The sequence below is a fragment of the Lichenostomus cassidix genome, chromosome 12 (genome assembly GCF_008360975.1).
Source record: "Lichenostomus cassidix isolate B80296 chromosome 12, HeHo_3.0, whole genome shotgun sequence".
NCBI classification, from domain to species: Eukaryota; Metazoa; Chordata; class Aves; order Passeriformes; family Meliphagidae; genus Lichenostomus; species Lichenostomus cassidix.
The window spans coordinates 4054491-4073768 of record NC_139493.1 but is presented as its reverse complement, the minus strand read 5'-3'; the positions used below and the strand labels follow the sequence as shown (position 1 = coordinate 4073768).

General features: G+C 41.5%; 1 long non-coding RNA gene across 1 annotated transcript; it reads right to left on the bottom strand.

Moving 5' to 3' along the window:
* Positions 1 to 15982: 15982 nt before the first annotated feature.
* Positions 15983 to 18846, bottom strand: LOC146431549 (uncharacterized). The gene is made up of 2 exons (XR_014854622.1): positions 18769 to 18846; positions 15983 to 16096 (listed from the first exon to the last, which is right to left on the bottom strand). It is a non-coding gene; the product is annotated as an uncharacterized LOC146431549 (long non-coding RNA).
* Between the last annotated feature and the right edge of the window lie 432 nt (positions 18847 to 19278).

Sequence of the window (19278 nt, the reverse complement as noted above, 5' to 3'; positions counted from 1 at the left end):
GTCTTCTTTATTAAGTAGAAATAAAGAGAAAACTTTATACTTATGTTCAGGAATTCTAGGACCACAGAGCAGAGATCTTTATTGCAGAAAAACGCATTAGATTATTCTGCTCATAAGCTTAGCATGCTCCATTTTAAACAGATAAGGTTTTTCTTCTGCCTTTTCACATCCTCCCATCCTGAACTCCTCCTAATGAGCCATTAATCCAGACCGACATTTCTACTGAGGTATGTAAAAGACACAATCAGCACTGCTCCAGAGCCCAGGACAGTGCTGTGCACCTTCCCTGATCACAGAATGACATCCCTGTGCTCCTGCCTTGTCCCCTGACCATGACAGGGATGAACTGAGCATTTAGCTCTCTGTAATCTCAGATGTATTTAGCTACAGGGAGTCACAGCCCTTTGAAGTGGCTCAGATGGGCACATTATATACTACTGAGGCACATCAAAAAGGGCCTCTGATCTCTATCCACTCCTGTGTTGGAGACAGCCCTGTGCACACAAACAAGGGACACAGGTATAGATGGGATTTCTCTCCTTTCCTTGCACTCCTGAATGTAGCACAGGGCATCAATTAGAGGTTCATAGTCTCAGGCAAAAAGCAGTATCTAAAGAGAAGAAATATGCAGAAATGCAAGAGTGCATATATCCTTTAAGCACATGAATATACATGTGATATTAAATGTGAGAAGGATTTAAAGAGACCGTATTGTACCTTTAATTAGCAGGTGGTGCTTCTTAGCATTGTAAAAGAGATGAGCCCTGTTAAGTGATCTGGAGACTAGCATAATGACTTTAGCGCTCAGGTTATGAAGGGCATTTCTATAAAGAGAGGAGTAGTATTAAACAGCCAAACTCTTCATGCAGTCATATTTATTCTCCATAGTCTTATCAGCAGAGCCAGGTGGTCACAGGTTGGTTGGTGCAGCTGTGGAAGTAAAGCAAGGACCAAATTTCCCAAAGCAAATTCCTGTTGCAAGGGCCTGTGGAAAGAGAGGTTTAAGAGCGGGTAGGTGTGAGAGTGAGAGCAAAATTCAGGCTGGCTGGAGCAAAAGGGGAAAGAAGAGAGCAGCTTCATCAGGTCAGATTGTATTTGGTAAGGAAGTTGAGATCCATGGATGACAGGCAAAACTTATTTCTTTCTGTTTTCCTTCTGAGCCAGTCTCTATGTCTGATGATTTTTCTTCAGTGCCCTTCACCTTTGTGGCCATTTCTGGCTTCTCATTGACTCCAGACAGTATGTTGTAAATTTTGCTGAAATATGTTTGGCCGAAATTGAAATGGCCATTACAGTTCCAAATATATTCTTAACTCCAAGATGAATGGGTGCTTTCTCCTGCATGGTAGGTGGCAGAGAAAACTTGTTCATGCTTTCAAAAAATTGAGAAAAACAGGGGTTTATGTCTTGGCAGGAAGGTGGCACCTCCAGCATCACAAAATCTTCTCTCACCATGGCCATGTGCTGAAGTCCACAAGAAGCCTTCTATGGCTTTTTATGGATGTAATAGAAAATTTCAGGGACAGAAATTGCATCAGTTTTGAGCATGTTTGTATCAAGAGAAGCTTCACTGTGAGAAAAGGCAGCTGATTCTGGAATGCACAAGCATTACAACAATGTCCATGTGAGTTCCCATCAGCTCTTGCCTCCTCAGACTGTCCTTTGGTGTGATTTTTGAATGGCACTGCAAAAGACCCAGGTGCTGTGCTGCACCAGATAATATTCTGAGGGTAGCATCTGACCCCTCTGTGAGTTCCAAAGGCAAGTGTGTTGGTAACTTTGCATTTGCCTGTGGGGCTCTCTCATAATTAGGCTATTCATGAGCTATGGGGGTTGCTTTCTACTTGTGAATGCCTTTTTTTCCCTTTGACTCATCTTTGATTCCCAGGAATTTATGCACTTTTATTCGCTTCAGGATCCAGTAATGTACAAATCTGTTTTTAAGATCTGCAATATATGCATTTGCCCCATGGGATGCCTCCCTGGGCCCATATTTGTTTTTTGTGTGTAAATATGCACAGTGGCCTCACTGCTGCTCACACAGCAGAAGGGATCACACTGAGGTGACTGATTAAGAATCAAAATTAAAACCACCGATTCGCATTAAAGGTCATATCTTTATTAGAATTATTCCTCCAAATACAATTAGCTGCACACCAGTCTGTGGGGAGGAGGAATGGAGAGTTTCTGTGATCTGATCCGATCCTGACCTGACTTACACCAAGAGTATATTATCTTGAACAGAGCTTCTTCCAGCTGGTGTTAGAAATTCAACTCATCTTCCACAGCCTCACTCCTCCCATGGGCAGCACAAACAAAGGAAAGAAGATATTAAGACTCCTGGTCTTAAGGAAACTAAGTTTGTTTTCTTTTTCTTTTTTTCTCTCCCCCTATTCTAAGTGATTTCATTCCTTACTCCATTGGGTGAAGTTCCATCAGTACACTTGCTGTGGATGGGCTGAATTTCCATGGCAGTCACTCAAAACAGTGACAGGGTGATGCACTGAGGAGAGCAGGGAGAAAAAAAACAAAATCAGTGGGATTAGGCTGATGAGTTCAAGAGGTTATTTGTGCCAACCAGTTAACAGCAAGGCTTAATCCCCAGGGGCTGCATGTAAACCATGGTCAATGAAATCTAAGATGGAAACATGCAAAAGAATTTGAAAAGCAGCTGAGCATCAACTTTAAAAAGTGAAGAGAAGGATCAAGTAGAAAGAAATTGTGTAGGCCATTCTCTGGGGATGTGAAGCAGAAAGCACTGGGGAGCTCTTTATTCAATGAAGTGTAAGAGGGCAGCACAAGCACTGCTCCACCTGCCCCCAAAGTGACCAGCACTGGCTGCTCCCAGAGACAGCCTGAGGTTGCACAGACCCTTGTGCAGATTATTTATGTAGCAGAAACAGGTTTTTTGAAGTTTATGTACATAATAATCTTTATTGGACCAACAGATGTGGTTATCTAGGTTCTTCTTCGGAGCTGAAACGGAAGCAGCGAACCTGCATGTGTCCAAAAGCAGGTCAATGTTTTTAAAATATACCAATTGATCTAATAAAAGACATTACTTCTCCCAGAAAGCCCTTCCTTGAGAACATTTATGGTTGCTCTTATATTCCTGTAACTGAGGACTTTAAATGATTTTAAAAACATTACGCTAGATAGCATCACATCTTCTTTATTTGGAAGTTAATTATTATTTTTTATCATCTTTAAAATGTGAGGAAACACAATTGAATGGGCTCTTAACCAAGATAAAATAGGATGTCTGGAGAAGAAATCAGTTCTGGACCTTCTCCTTAGCCACAGCCCTATCATATGAAGGCATAAGCCAAATGTTTCTCCAGAAGTGAGTTTCTCTTTATGCCTCAGGAGTTAATAGCAAAATGAATGTATTCAGGGCCATATGATGAATTTGCAAGTTTGTCCTTAGCATGGTGAACTTAAAGTAGCACAAAGCTGCCTGTACAGAATGGAGTGAAAGTTTGAGGTGTTCCTGATGTATAATTGCACTTCATTCTTAGATGAGAATTATGATGTTAATTTTAGAGGTTTAAAAAAAGAAGGAAACTTTAATTATCATACTTAATGGACACATATTATTCAGCGATCTGCAGCTTTTTTAGATGCTCTGTCATTTCTGACATCTGAAGACAAAATACACTGTCTCTCTCCCAGAGAGACACAGATACACAGGTAAACACAAAATGAGATACAGGTACTGTGTTGCAATCTCTTCACATCCATTTATTGATGGAAGAAACAAAGGGAGGGAAAAGATTGGTTTTTTTCAGGATGGTTTGGAATGACTTTTTCAAGTTGGATCCCGAAAAAAATATTTGCAAGCCTATCATTTGTTAACTGAGTCTGTGCAAGCGGCTTGACTTTCAAACTGTTCCTCCTTATTGTCTGTCTGAATTCATCTTTCTAACCGCAGGGCTCTTAAGTAATGCAATTCCCAAAGCTAAATGCACATACTGTGTGTCTGCAGATACTCATAATGAGAGTTGCTACCATGTGCGATACCATGTAAACACCTTTCTTCCTCCAGTTTCTAGAAAAATAAAAAAGAAGGAGATAAAGTTCCTATTGGTACGTTTCAAATGTGAGGAATGTGTCAAAAGTCTCCCGAGAAGTCGGGTTTCCTTTATGCCACAGCAATGAAGGAGCAAAATGTGTTTTCTTTCTTTCACTTTGTCAGAATGCAGTGCTAAAGTCTGGGGGTCAGGACCGGTGTCAAATAAACAACTTTACTGTTTTGAATTTTTTAAAGGTTGAAGCTCCAGATAAAACAACTGCCGTTTGCACACAATATGCCCTGTGATCACATGACATGATTGATGATAAGTCAAAACAAATTTTGTTTATTCAGCTTTAAAGTGAATGTGGTGCTCAGATTTTTCTGCGGTTTTGAGTGTTATTAGACAAACAAGGTGCACATATGGGATGTAGTAAAGGTAGAGGTTTGTTTCACCAACAACGTGTTTCCTTTTGGCGCTGCTGTGTCACCTGCAAAGCCACCCCAGGCTGGAGGCATCCAGCCCTGCAGGGTGACAGCAGTGCTCCCAGAGGCTTGGCTGTAGGTTTGGCTGCCCTGCTCTCCCAGGAAGGCTGTGCACCAGGGCAGGAGGTCTCCCAGGCTTTGGAGAGCTAGTAGGTGCAGCAAACATCAGGAGAAAGGCAGAATGTTGCTTCTCTTACCATGGTGTTCTGGATGGAGCAGTGGCATTGGAGCTCATCCAGCACACTCATCCACTGTGGCGAGTGAATGAAACATCATCTCACCATGTGAAACATCACCTCACCATGTGAAACATCACCTCACCAGGTGAAACATCACCTCACCAGGTGAAATATCACCTCACCCACCCAACTCCAACCCCACTGCTCGCTCCAGGAACTGGGATGTCATGTTTGCCATAGAACATCCCTCCTATCCTCACAGCCTAGACACTGCCCAGGCACTGCCTTGGAGATCTCCTTTAACCTGAATGCTCTTCCAGGAGCTGTTTTCCCACAGGGCTATGTTTTGCCACTCTTCCTCATGCTGAGCAGTCTCTTCCTTGGAGGAGGATATAAATGATGAAGGCATCAAAGTGAGTTGGTTCAGCTGCTCGTCTCCTCCTCTGGGGTGGGACAGATCCCATGGTGGTCAGTGGGACGCCCAGTGTGAGGGGAACCCCAAAGAGAGGCCCAGCCATGCTGTCTCTGTATGTTGGAATTTGGATTTGTGTCCTCATTTGAGTGCAAGAAGGGCAGTTGTGAATGAAGGGAGAAGGCCATGGTATTTCAAATGGGAAGATTTTATTATGGTTTTACTGCGCGGCTGAAATAGCAGGTTGAAAGTATGAAGCGAAAATACATCGAAGTGCACAGTTATTTCTCTGTTGTCTAAGAAGGTTGTGATATTTGTTTTCTTTAAAAAATCATTCTTATGATTGTGCTTGAAAATAGGAGCAAGCTAAACTTATATTTTTCAAAGAGGAAATCCAAGATTTTTTTTTCTATAGCAGTAGAGTTCAGCTGAAAACAACAATTGTTTTCAATTTTTCTTACAGGAAATATCATACCAATTCATTGGGAAAATACAAATGAGGTCATTTTTTCGAGAGACTCAAAGATTCCCTGGAGAAAAATCAGTAATTTCCTAACACCACTATCGTTTATCCTTGGCCTTTCTTAAACATATTTTTCAAGAATTCTTAGCATAGCCCCTTCCACTGAAACTCTTTCTTTCAGAATAAGACATTTGTTGCAAATATTACTGCACATGCTAAGATTTTATTTTGAAATCCTACATACAAAAACTTACATAAATCACAAGCTACTGAATTATTAATCTTTTTAAATTAGATGTTTATTTGCAACAAGAGTTAATGCTATTTAGAGGGGAAAAAAAGTTGATGCCTAATTTCATCCTACTTAATGTCTTGTAATTATATGATTACCTATAGAAACTTCAGAGTGTGGGTTTGGAAAGATCAAAGTTAGTGAAAAGTCAGCATGTAATTAGTTTCTTGCTTTGGAGCATTAGGTAGAATTACTGCAAAGAGGCAAAACTATCATTTTATAGAGACCCTTAGGAGATTTATAATGATGGTAGACAAATATATGCATACAATATCAGTTGGTGTGCTAAAATTTAATTTTAGTGAGGAAATGTGGTTGAAGGTGAACACAATACATGGGGATGTTCTTATTTTAATATTGGTGGATGTTATTATTAGAGAATCATATCAAAAGATATGTCACCAGGGAGAAAATATCATTTATAAATCACTAATGAGGAGCAAACAGTGTTTAGCTTGGAGGTATAAGACATCTTTTCACAATGTGCATTTATGATCAAACACAAAAGATCAACTGGGGGAAAAAATGAACATAGATCTATATTTTATCTTTTAGTTCTTGGCAACATTTCTGATGGTTAAATGGGGTTACACAGTGGATGCACTGAATCACACCCTCCCTATAGAGGCAGAGAGCCATTTCTGTGTGCAACAAGGAGCTCACATTTTGGCCCCCAAATGTTGTTTTCTTTTAGAAAAATTCTTAATAGCTATCAGTGCAGTTTTAAGATGGTTTTTACTCAATATTTCAAGGTATTCAAGTCCCTTGTATCCTTCTATGTCACAAGCAGAGAAAAAAGTGTTAAGTGTGGTCCACCTGTGCACACATGGAAGTTTAGAGGAATTTGACAAGAATTTCAACGGGTTTGTGATTGAGCCTATTACATGAGAGGAGATATTTTCAAGACAAAACATTCACAACATCATACAACTCGTCAGGACTTCTTTTCCCACCCACATGACATGAATATGATTTTAGCATGGAATTGAAACATATGGGAAGGACCTTGTGGCTAAACATGTAAGATCTAATGGAATAAATGAGGAGAGAGTTAAGCAAAATTGTGTAGGTGAGGGATTGTCATGAGAGAGAGTCAAAGGATTACAGTCAGAAAAGGAAAAGCTAACACTGAGGCTGAGATGGGAGTCAGGAGAAGTATGCATGGAAAACAAGGAAGAATTTGAGAGCAGATATGGAGTAAGAAATACCATAGTATTTCAAAGAACAGAGAAACAAAAGTGGTGGCCATGAGTGGCAGCATTTAAAGGTGGCATTTTAACTTTCTGGAAAATATTACTCATTAAATACCTTTAAAAAAAAAAGAGAGAAAAGATAACAGCTTTTGCTGGTTACAAAAATACAATACTGATGAACTAGAGCAAAGAGCTGAGCCATTATCCTAAATTAATGTAGACCCAAAGGTTTGAGGGAAGATGGACTTGTGTAAATAATTCAGATATTCATTTTAACTGTGAACAATTACTTCAGTATTGCTACTATATTTGTCCAGCATGTATGTACAGTGTGATATGAGATTCATCATAAAGTATATAGGGCATAAAAAGTTTATTTGTGGATAAAGCAGAGATTTTTACTGTTTTATTTCATGTATATTAATTTGTTCTAAATGTCTTGCTCTTTATTCTTTCTCCTTTATTAACGTCTCTTTTCATGCTGGAATAAATTATCGCTTGCTGCACTCATATAATAAAATAAGTAAATAGATATCAAGGATTCCAAAATTAAATTCCCATTCAGAGTAGATCAGAAAGTGAAATATCTCACATTTGCCTCGTCTTGCAAAACAAAACACAAATTTTGCATCTGCCCCTTTGGGGGTTTTTTTAAGACCCCTCAACTGGATCTGTCAAATATCCTTCATGTACCATTTTCCCAGTCACCTACACCTATTTCTCATGCCTGTAGGGCAAACCAGTGCAGGGAGTACAATTGGAAAGCAACAATTCCAGCCTCAGCGTGGAACAAAAGGATGCACACCCACCCACACATGGATCAGGCTGCAGCACCATGAGGTTGCTGTCACAGCGAGCGAGATTCTTAAACTAAGATTAACCTTGAAGCTCAAATGAGATAAAAACAAATAGAAATTTCTCCACAGGAATAAGAGCTTATTATAAAGGAAAGTATTTCATAACTTGCATAACTTTAATTAAGAAAAAAGGCTGGCAGGATATATTCTATCTCAGCAGCCATATGCTTAAATGTGTGCTCAGTGAGGTGCACAGAATGTGTTCACGTCTCATTATTAACTAAGTAGATCTGTGTGTGCAACTTCCTAGAAGTGCTGACAATATCACTCATGCATTTGCATGATGCTCATCCTTTTGCCCATTATGGAGCATCATGTCTGCACCATACTGAGAGGGCTGAGCTGTGCTGGTGCAAACTGAAGCAGATCCTGCAGCAGACCCAAGTGGTTGGAATGGGGTTTCTGGGACAAAAAAAATAGACGTGGGAGGGGTAAATGGGTGGATGGAGTGAAATTTGAGAATTCCTTTAGATAAGGAAGCATCTGGGTGGCCTGCTTCCAGTAAATGAAGCAGGCAGGAGAGTTTATGATAATAATCCATTGCTTCCAAGCAAATTCAAGTCACCTTTCCAAGGAGCACTGTGGTTTTGAGAGGCTTAGGACTATCCAGGATCCCAGGATCCCTTTGGATCTGCAGCTGGGTCAAATGTTGGGAACTGAGTCTGCAGGAGATGTTATAGAGGATGCTGTTGGTGAGAATTTTGCTGGGTTTTTTTACTGAGGAAATCTGCCAAGGTTTCCTCAGTGGTATCATCAGCCTCTGGTTGAAGGCTGAGATTGACAAAGGCATAAGAAAGTTGTATCTATTACTGAAATTGCTCTGCATGCTAGGACCATCTGCTGGAGTTACAGGCAGAGACCATGGCAAGTGGACATGCTGCCATGTGAGCCTCAGCATGTCCTCAGACACATCCCAGGCTGCTCATGGAAGTGTCAGATGTGATTTTTCCCTGTTAGAAATCAATGTAGACATAGGCTTGTTCTTGTCTGTATATAATCTGAAATTGCCCCAGTAAATTGCATGATCCAAGTAGAGCTTGTAATGGAGGTTTCTTTGTTGATCCAGAGACCTTGCAAATAGAAGGGTGAATAATTATATGTACTCTGTCAATTACCTCCCTTTGGATCAGCTGATAGTCTACATATGAATTCATAATGAATCCAGAATGAATCTTTGGCCTTTGTCTGAGTAGGTAGAGAAACATTATGGCCTGGATGTCAGTAAAAATTTGTGAATCCATGGAAAAACTGAAGAGGAGGTTGTTGCAGGAGTAATATCTACTAGAAACTAAAAGTTTAGAAATGGTCCCAAAGTCTTGGACTTCCATTGTCCCAGTGTTCCTCAAGCTTCTATGAAGTCTGGGGCTCAGATTTTCCAGCCAGCAGAAGGCACTGGTAGTGTCCTCATTACCACTTGTGTGGCAGTAAATTCAATAGCACAGAGGCCTTGGTTTTGCTCTTCTGTTGAGAACTGGTAAGAAAAACACATAAGATTTGTCTAATAAACATGAAAAAAAAGAAAGCTGAATGAACACAGTAAACAGGGGACTGTGAAACCTTTCAAAGGCAGCCACTGGAGAGGGACACTGCCTTTCCCCAGCTGTTGGAGCTCCTTGTTCACGATTTTCCCTGGAAAGTTTAGTGAAGATGTTTCCCATTTAAAATTAGATATCCTTTCACTAAATCCTTGTCCGAGGGATCAAGAAGGAAAAGTGTTTGGAGGCCAATAATGCAGCTAAAACACTCATACATTCCTACCATAACAGCAAGTTTCCTAAGCACAACAGCTACATAAAGCTGTATGTTGTGTCATTTAGGACTGATCGTGGGATCTGGCATTCAGAGTCTGTCACCAGTTTAGAGAAGTCTGTCTCAATCAGTGTCACTGCTGGCCACAGCCGCCTGTGTAGGTCGCTGTCAATCCAGCTGTCTTTGTTTTAAAATGCTGTTTTGTTTGGGGTTTTTTTGTTTCTCTTTTCTAGGGCAACTACCACATCAGTGTCAGGGTCTGATGCTGCCTCTTACTCAGACATAAGGGAGATTCACACAGGCTGCTCATCAGTGGTTTAGGCTATTTCCTTAGATGAAAGTACCCCTTTCTAACACTATTTCTCCAGGCTCCTGCAATGCTCAACAGAAAACCCATCTTTGCCAAGTGATCCCGACTGTGAGTCTGAGCAGAGCAGCTGATGGCATATAAAAACCTCACTCATCCTGTATTCTCACCTTGCAAGCAGTAAAGTTTGCCTGTTAATACACAGAGTTTCAGCTGGTTTTGCTCTTTATTGCATTGTGCAGCAGCAGTAGTGACAATACCTCTGGAAGGAGGTGGGAACATGGGGAATGCTGCTATCTAAAGCAGACATTTGGAAAGAGCTGGGCCTCCTGCTAAAGCTCTTTTGCACATCTGCTGTTTGTGTCCCCTGCTTTTGCAGGGGTTCTCTGTGTCCCTGAACAGTGGCTGTAGCCTTTGTCATCTGCTGGATGAGCCTTATCTCCAAAGCAAGGGGAGAGCAGGTTATTAGTAAAGCTACTCTGGTGCTTTCACATTGGAATCACTGCTCAGAGCTGTGGATAAGTAGTACAACACAACAGGGTGTAGCTGGCAACTTAAATTTGATGTTGTGTGTATTTTTCTTCCCCAACCTGGCACATTTCCCTCCAATTTAGTTGCAGAACAGAGAGAGCCTTTCCTTGAGGTTGTCTTTGGCTGAGTGTTGAGCCTGGGGTGCACAGAATTGCAGGCACTTTCATGCTTATGTTTCCTCTGTTGAATTCAGTCCTGCTGTGACAGCATTTGGTGGAGGTGTGGGCAAGCAGCAGCCATGGGTCACAAAAAACCTGCATTTACTATCCAAAGCAGAACTGGGGACAAACTCTGCTTAAAAACAGGACAGAAACTTCATTCCTGCCATTTACAAAAGAGAGATGTTTCTGATCTCCAAGTCATGCCATGCAGGAGAGGTGGCTCAGTCCCATCACCGAGTCTCATCTCTCACATTGTTATTTCCATGCTGCCATTTTGGGCAGAGGAACAAGTTCAGACAAAATAAAAATTGACCTCTGGCCGTGGCTTTGACCCAGCCCAAGGCAGTGCTTTCCTGCACTGTGAAAGGCTGTCTCAGCTGTATTTCCATGCTCCCCAGTGCCTCCTGGCCCGTCGGGGATGGGAACACCAGTGCTCCAGCACTGTGAGAAAGCTGCTCTTGACCTGAACCTGACCAGAAACAGGAAGTAATAGAAATCTCACCAAAAAAAATCTTTTCTCCTGAGATCTTCAGCCAGAAGGTCAATTTCTGAGTTCTCTCTTTCCCTGGTGTAACCACTGGCTTTGTTTACACCAGTGTAATGGAGCACAGCCTTAATTATGGAGGTTCCCCTACAGCTTTGCACAAGAGTCGAGCTTGAGTGTGTGTCCAAACCAAATCTACAGAGCTTTTGAGCTTCTCCCATCCCTAATTATCTGTGGGTTTTGGATATATACCAAGAAATTAGTTTGTATCCATCTACAATTTTGTCTTTGTTTGATTGGCTTGAGGGCTGGAATTAAGAAAGAGAATTACCTAGAATAATGCCATCTGTATTCCACATAAAGAGAATCCAACCAGAAGCAACAATGCAATGTTTTTTAAATTGTATGATATGATAATACATAATGACACGCTGCACAAACTGACACATGGTTTCCACGAATACCAGTGAGGTTTCTCTTCAAGGAAAAAGTAATGAAATGGAGCAGATCTCAATCCAACCACAGCAGTACCAACCTGAGCATCCACCAGGGACATAATCAGAAATCACATACTCACTGCTGAGGAGCTATAATTAAACCAGATTTAATTTTAATGGAAATTCTTCCCAGAAAAAAAAAATATACCCATGTTCCCCACCCCCATCCCCTCTAATGTTGTTCCACTCTTCCAGGCTTTATGGAAATAGTTACAGGATTCATGTGTTTTGCAACCCCAAATGTTTTCAAAACAAATAGAACATCTTAAAAAATGAAATTAATAAATCTTTTACATTCATACTCAAAAGTCAGTCATGCTGAGGTTGTGTGGGTTCATCAGCATCAGATGCTTCCTGCCGGCTGGTGCCTCCACCCAACACATGTTTTAAATAATAATCAAGTTCAGCCTTTGCAATTATATTTTTGACTTAATGCTGTTGTATGGTAATAGCTCTTTTATCCTACTTTTATCTCTCAACTTTATGTCAGACAGTACTACTCCTATCTAGGGATGTGAAAACCTGATAACTTTAAGAGGATTAATACTGACGAAATGTGCTTTATTAGTTTGGATTTGTTTTATTAGTACCCTGCAGTTTGATTAGGACTAGGAAGCAGTCAGGGTATTGTTTGCCCAAGCAGAAAGAAAATAACACCAAGCAGAAAGTTAAATATATATCCATTTATTGGGCTGGTGCTCTCACAAGCACACCAGCTCTTCCTGTGCCTCAGCCCCTCTATTTACAAAGGGCACAGGGCTCTTGGAGACATAAAACAGAAACCCAGAGCAGGTTCTGCAGTGCAAACACAGGCAGCTCAGCTAAATCCTCCACAGAGGGATCACCCAAACCACCCAGACCCTTTCTGCAGCCTGGTCATGTTGCTCCAGTGGGGCTTGCAGGAGCACCAGTGCCCAGTGTGGGGTTGCCCCTGGGATAAAGCTGTTCTTCTGGGGCCATTGCCCCAAATCTACTCCTTCTTTCTCATTTTCCTGCATGGCCATACTTGAGCACACTGTGTCAGGCACATCCCCTGTCCCTGCACACCTGGGGAAGCCAAGGCACAGGCTGTGTGGTGCTTTCCCCAGTTCTCAGCCACTTTCCTCCTGGGAAGGGTTTGGTGATGCTTCCCGGGGGAAGGCTGGACAAACCCACCTGGCACAGCACCCCGTAAATGTCTTTATGCAGGAGTGATGAAGTGTTGCTCAGGAATATCTGGTTACCTCCTCCTTGGGACAAATGATCTCAGGCTGAGTTAAGTGCTGTCGTGTGTGGCAGTCAAACCAACCAGGTTGAAATCAGGCTGGGTCTGTGCCACTGCAGCCCTGGGATGGCCCCACTCCTCTGTGTGCTATGGGATGCCCATCAGAGGCTGGTTTGGTGGGGAGAGGGGGTCAGGCAGATTCCTGACCACTCTGACACTGAGGCTGGCATTTGTAGGACTGAGAAATGTGGCTGAAAATATTCCTACATGTGATAGGTGCATGGAAAACCCATTTTTTAATTTTTGGCAGAAAGGAATTGGAATGCAACTGGGCAAGCTACAGACCCATGCTCACCCTGCCAACTTTTGTAATAATAGGAAGCTAGTTACAGTAAACAGTGGTAAATAACACACTCATGAAATCCAGCAGGGAATAAATGATTTGTTCTTATACAGGAAAACAAAAAAGGAGACAGTGCTTTATTTTTTAATACTGTTGTGCTCCACCCACACTGTCTCCAGTATATCCCATAACAGGGTTGGCTTTTGAGAAAAATGCATATAATGACTGGACTTAGCCCTCTTGCACAGAAGCATGACTAGATAATAAAACAAAGATGTTGGCTTACCAAAAAATTCACATTCAACTCTTTGCGACACATTCATTCACAACTCACTTTCTCCGGTTTTACTTGTAGAAAGAGTTTGGTGACTGGATTTGCTCCTGATTTGTGCTGGTGAGAATGAAAACAGAGTGAGCACAATGCTATTTCTATCTGTACCCAATATATGTAATACATTACTTATAAAATATTTGTCTGTGTTTCTTCCCACTCACTACTTTGTTACATTCATCACTGCCTGGGAGGAGAGGTAGAAGACGCAGCAGATATATGAAAATTGGAAAGGATGTTTACTTGAGGGAGATTTGTTGCAAGTTATGAAACAGACTTTTAAAAAAAACTACTTTCCGATACTTCTTTCTGGAAGTAAACAACAACTTTAATTTTACTAATAGATTATTCCAGTGCCCATAAAGGGTTTGTTGCCTTTTCTGCTATGAGTTATTTTTATACTTAGAAAGTTTTTCAGCTCTCTTACTCAGATGTCAGCCTACAACTTTTTCTCATATCCCCCATGGACAGGAAGAATAGTTTATTCCCTGCCCCTCTGCAAGAGCATTTTACATGTTTGATGTCTCCTGTTCCCCCTGACCAGTCCCAGTTCTCTCCTGACCTCATCTCTCAGCCCTATTTCTGGTCTCTACTGGATTCCAGTCAGCCCTCACTCATTTGAGCACCATGCTGAAGACAGGGTGATGATGCTGAAGCTGAGCTTTCCCCTGAGCATGACTGCTCTTTTTTCATGGCAGGGTGAGTTCTGTCACATCTGCCTCATGACCTGTCCCCATAAATCAGAAAGAAATCAGAGTAAGACAGCAGAATCTGGGCATCACGAATACACAGTCCTGCTCTAGGCAGGACTAGTGGCCAGATGCATGGTAGGACCATATCTGGGGACATGGAGCTGGTTTGAATTCAGTAGATCAGCCTTTCCTTGAGGCTGGGCTTTTTTCTGACAGCTAAAGTGTAAGTCTTGAAACAACTCAGATTGGCATTGCAACTTCTACTGCATTGCAAGTAGAAGAAACAGCCTCTTCTTCTTTTCCTTCTACTTCAGCCTTGCTGTTTCAGCCAGGGTCTGATCTGAAAACATGTCCTTCCTGTGAGGTTCAGACCACAAAACTGACTGCTTGCCACATTCCCCTGTTGTTTTTTTCCTTGGGTCGCTGTTTGAATCTAGTTTATCACATCCAGCCCTGTGTTAAATATGCTCAGTGTTTGAGCAATCTATGAAGTCAGAAGCTTCCCATGGAGAGTTTTTCTTCGCTTCATCTGGAACCCAACAACTCCTACAAGTCTACACAGCATGGTCCCCAAAAGGTCCTTCCTTGTCACCTCTGGAAAATTTTGCTACTTCTGGGTTGAGCTCTTTCACACAGAAACGTGTGGTGTCTGTGGGGAGCACAGGTCACATTGCTGAGCCCCAGCCTTTCTGGGCTTCTCTAAGTCAGACTCTGGAAATACTGCTGAGGTATTTCCTCCCAGTGCTCTCCTGGGCTCTTCCCAAAAAACAAGGAAGAAGCCTAGAAGATGGGGAGATGACAATGCTGTGGTGAGTGGGGGAACTGCCCTTGCTGCTGCAGAGGATGCAGTCACTTACTGGAAGAGGGGGTGAAATGCTGGCTGGAGTTAAGGGAAAAACTCTTTGGGTCTGGGATTTCATCCAGGTCATGTAGATGGTGGATCAAAAGGACCAGTCAGGACGCTCTGTGCCTCATCATCCACTTGGAGCAAGAGCAGAGCAAGGCAGACAAGGGTGGCTGAGCACTGCCAGAAAGGTCCATGTGTCCCATCTTAGCTGTCCATGAGTTCTATCCCATCACAGCAGCATTTCCCAGCACTGTGGTGTGCTCTGGGCACACTGCCTTCCCTCACCTCCCATCAGGACCATTCAGTGACCCCACAGGTAATTGATCTCCCATTGTATGAGGCACAGGAGACTGAATAATAAATAAATAAATAATAAATAATTCAGAAATAATCTTTTCTCACATAAAAATCCATGTTCCTGGGGAAAAGTACACAAAGCGAAGGCCAGGAATAATCTGTTCAATTCCAGCAAAAGCTCCAATTCCCCTCTTCTTTTGTGTAAGTCACAGACTCCCTTTTCTCCTCCCATAACAATCTCATGCATAATAAAAACAGGGCTTCCTCTGAAAATCTTTTGTTTTCCAAAAATATGAAGAGTTCCAGGGAGAGTCTCCAAGATCAATTTGCTATCTGATTCCAAACAGAGCTGAACAAAATCTCTGGTTTTCTCCACTGCCAAATATTTGTGGTGACATGCAGGATCTGCCCCTAATGTCAGCAGGAATATCAACAAAACATTTCCAGTATGTTTTCACAAATTTGCCATCAGTTCCCAGGCCATTTGGTGAAACTCTACAGACGTCATGGGTTGACTTTGTTAAAACCATCCATGCAGTTTGAAAGAAAATAGCATCTGATGACTTCCCACCACCTTTCTTGTCTTTTTACAGACTCTTAAAATACTATGTGATTCCTTCAAAATGTTCAAATAATCACTCCTGCTTTGATTATAAACAAAGAAGACTTTAATTTGTCTCTTCAGCCAAATTCAGGAAAATCAGATCCCACTGCTCAGTTGGAGAGGGAAAGACAAACAAATGTAATGAAGCCAGGCAGCTGAAAAAAAAAAAGAAAAAAAGCACTGATTAATGGAGAAAAACAACTCACATTGTATTTTTTTTTCAAGCCCACTTGTCCTTCTCCCAACAGCCTGAATGCAAGGCAAAAGTGAAAGTGCAAGTACTTGTTGCCTGTGCTCCTCTGCCAGGGCACCTGCCTGCCTGGGGTGGTGGAGCCATGCTTGGACCCTCTCCCCTTGGATGTGGGGTCCCCTCCAGCCTGGCTGGTGCCACTGCCTCCAATCTGTGAGCTTTCCAAGGAAACAGCAGCTGCCACTGTGACATTTCAGGTGGTGCTCAGACCATCTGATGTCCCTCACCCACTCCAGCCTTTGGGAAAATACATTCTGCTTCTCCCCCCTAAATGTGGAGTGCTAGGGGTGAGATCGATGGGAATTGGGTGCTGATGTAGATCAGATGCTGCCAAGCTTAGGAGAGACTGAGCAAGGATCCATCCACCCTGACACCATCCCTTCCTCCCCAGCTCTGCCTCTGGTCCCAGTCTGTGTGATTTGTGTCCCCAAAAGTGCTCTCTGGAAATTATAGAATCCTAAAATAGTTTGGTTGGAAGGGACATTAAAGACCATCTCGTTCTACTCCCTGCCATGGGCAGGGACATCTTCCACTAGCCCAGGTTGCTCCAAGCCCTGTCCAACCTGGCCCTGAACACTTCCAGGGATTGGGCAGCCAGAGCTTCAATGGCAACAGAAAAGCTGTTGTGGTTTCAGGAATGTTTTCAGGATGAGGTGTTACCATTTCAAGGTCTGTTCTAGAGTCTGAGACTCCCCATATTTTTAACTAATTTTCAGTAGTTTTGCTGCCCCAAGTGCTCCAGCATCCTACAGACTTGAGCCTAAGAGACTTCAGTTCAAGGGACAGCACATGTAGGAAGTTGAGAGATCTCCTCATGATTTCAAGTATCACTTACATCACTCTAGAAGACACCAAGTCCATAAGAGATAATGTAAACCTCTTCCTTGATGCAGTTTCTCTTGAGATACAGCTAAATGCTGCAGACACATTACTGTGACTTGAATGCATATAATAGGTATTTGTGCATGCAAATGGCCGGTTATATGTGAGCAAGTAATTACCTGATTTGCATGCCCAGACATGGTAATTCAAATGTAAATTAGCTGTGCAGTTGCAGATATACTTTGCATGTATAGTTGCCTATTTAAAAAAATATGTATATTTTTGTCCAGCCAAAAGGGCCTTTTACCCCTGCTCAAAATGAGACATAAGTGGGCATTAAGTGGCACATGCTCACATCTGCCCAGGGGTGAATGTCATCACTCTGAATATGTTAGTGAGAGCTGCTCTGCCCAAACTGGAGCCCAACTTTATTTATAGAAAGCAGCCACAAAGGGTTTCTGTCTGACACCCACCAAAATCAATGCGAGTCTTTCTGATGCCTTCAATGGGCGTTGAATCAGGCCCAGATGGAGCAAAGATATTTCTTAAATTATTTTTAATGAAGGAAGTCTCGTGCACAAATATGTGAATAGATTAGCAGGGAGATTTGCAGGTTTGTGTGAAGAGGTGCTGATTATACAGCTGCATGTTCATGGCTTTAAAGTTCCCTTATCAAAACCTGCGAAATTATTTTGATGATGCAGAAATCAATAAAATATTTACCTAGAAGAACATTTAGCACCTGCATTTGCAAACATCAAAACCAAAGTAACACGCAAACCACGATTATATTTTCCAAAGTTAGTAATGATGTGTTTTTCTCTGTGACACTATTGGTATATGCAAATAATTACTTTTTTTTTCTTTTTGATACAATTTCATTATTTGCATTGCTACTAGTGGTTCACCAATAAAGGCGAACATCACATTAGGATTCATGACAGTTTTCACATTGTATTATCAATATGTGGAAATAATTGTCTGCTCCGGGATTAAATTACATTATTGTGTATCTTTTTCATGCCTAATAAATAATGATGGATGGCTTTTATTTTCATCACCACCTGCAACCATTTAGTCACCCCTTGATTGTTGAAGATAAAATAATAAAAAGCAAGTGTTATGTTGCAAGCAAAAGAATGCAGTCAAAACAGTTGCATGCCTCGTGTCTCTGTCTACCTTTTTCCAGTCCCTAAAGAGTAATAGTTGGTGTTCTGGGAAGGCTGGCAACCTGCAAACTGGCAAACAGTTCTCATAAATTGGGCAAGGGGGAAAAATGTGGAAAACCCTTTTTTTCCTCATAAAACAATAATTATTTCTTAGCGCATGATTCTTAATCTGAAAATTAGGTTTTTGTTCTGCTGTGCAAATCAGTTACATGCAATTAGAATGCAAAGCAGAGGCACATTCTCAGTGTTTAGCCCTTTTAAATAGAAATGAAAACAGCCTGCAAATTGTTCCAAAGTTGAAAATGCATGCAAGGTAATTTTGAAATTCAAAGAAATAAAGCCATGCGTAATAAAAAGCCCACTCTAGCTCATTCCATTTTTTTTAATTGCCAATTGTGAAGCTTTGTAACAAAAATAGATGTTACATATTTTGAAAAACTGTGAGGCTCTTTGCCAGTGTTGACATATTTATACACAGGCACACAGATCCACATTTGCACACAAAGAGTCACAGTTCATGTCACTTTTTACATGATCATCTTTTCTACTAGGTCAAGTGTAATCTTGAAATTGTTAGAACTCCTACCTGCACATTCTGATCCAGAAACTCTTTAAAGCTGAAAACAAATGGAGTTGACATTTTTAGTTAAAGCTTACATTAGCTATTGTCACAAGTCTTTAATCACACTCACCCTCTTCAGATATCTGGTATTGTTAGCTTGGGCCGCCCTGCGTGGAGTGCCATAGGAGCCTTTTAAAAATAGCACAGCAATATTTAGAATGGAAAGTTATTGCTGGATAATTTCATTAACTGCCAGTGTATCAAACTGAGCTCAAGACAAAGTTGTCCTCTTTTTTTTTTTTTAACAAAATATTCGGTTCTGAGTCAAAGGTTTATTCTCTGTGCGCAGTTTCACATGCTTGGCTCTATTATCTTTAAATCACAAGATGACAATCTTCTCAGGCATACCAGAGAGTCAACCAAAATCCAACAGTAATAGATAATCCTATCAAATGTCAAGATACTGAGGAGAAGCGGTTTGAAAAATAGGCCAACAGTCCATTACTTGATTTACCTTGAGAGGATGTTAACATT